This window comes from Daphnia magna, unplaced genomic scaffold (assembly GCF_020631705.1).
Source record: "Daphnia magna isolate NIES unplaced genomic scaffold, ASM2063170v1.1 Dm_contigs277, whole genome shotgun sequence".
NCBI lineage: Eukaryota > Metazoa > Arthropoda > Branchiopoda > Diplostraca > Daphniidae > Daphnia > Daphnia magna.
In genome coordinates, this window is record NW_025533216.1 from 2,375 (window position 1) to 3,561 (window position 1,187).

Consider the following 1,187-nt stretch of genomic DNA (forward strand, 5'->3'; position numbering starts at 1 on the left):
GGTATAACAGTGTATTCACATTGAATACAAGTATATTTCATGCAGTTTACATATAGAAGTAAAAACTCATGGTATAACAGTGTATTCACATTGAATACAAGTATATTTCATGCTGTTTACATATAGAAGTAAAAACTCATGGTATAACAGTGTATTCACATTGAATACAAGTATATTTGATGCAGTTTACATATAGAAGTAAAAACTCATGGTATAACAGTGTATTCACATTGAATACAAGTATATTCCATGCAGTTTACATATAGAAGTAAAAACTCATGGTATAACAGTGTATTCACATTGAATACAAGTATATTCCATGCAGTTTACATATAGAAGTAAAAACTCATGGTATAACAGTGTATTCACATTGAATACAAGTATATTTCATGCTGTTAACATATAGAACTAAAAACTCATGGTATAACAGTGTATTCACATTGAATACAAGTATATTCGATGCTGTTTACATATAGAAGTAAAAACTCATGGTATAACAGTGTATTCACATTGAATACAAGTATATTTCATGCTGTTTACATATAGAAGTAAAAACTCATGGTATAACAGTGTATTCACATTGAATACAAGTATATTTGATGCTGTTTACATATAGAAGTAAAAACTCATGGTATAACAGTGTATTCACATTGAATACAAGTATATTTGATGCTGTTTACATATAGAAGTAAAAACTCATGGTATAACAGTGTATTCACATTGAATACAAGTATATTTCATGCAGTTTACATATAGAAGTAAAAACTCATGGTATAACAGTGTATTCACATTGAATACAAGTATATTCCATGCAGTTTACATATAGAAGTAAAAACTCATGGTATAACAGTGTATTCACATTGAATACAAGTATATTCCATGCAGTTTACATATAGAAGTAAAAACTCATGGTATAACAGTGTATTCACATTGAATACAAGTATATTTGATGCAGTTTACATATAGAAGTAAAAACTCATGGTATAACAGTGTATTCACATTGAATACAAGTATATTTGATGCAGTTTACATATAGAAGTAAAAACTCATGGTATAACAGTGTATTCACATTGAATACAAGTATATTCCATGCAGTTTACATATAGAAGTAAAAACTCATGGTATAACAGTGTATTCACATTGAATACAAGTATATTCCATGCAGTTTACATATAGAAGTAAAAACT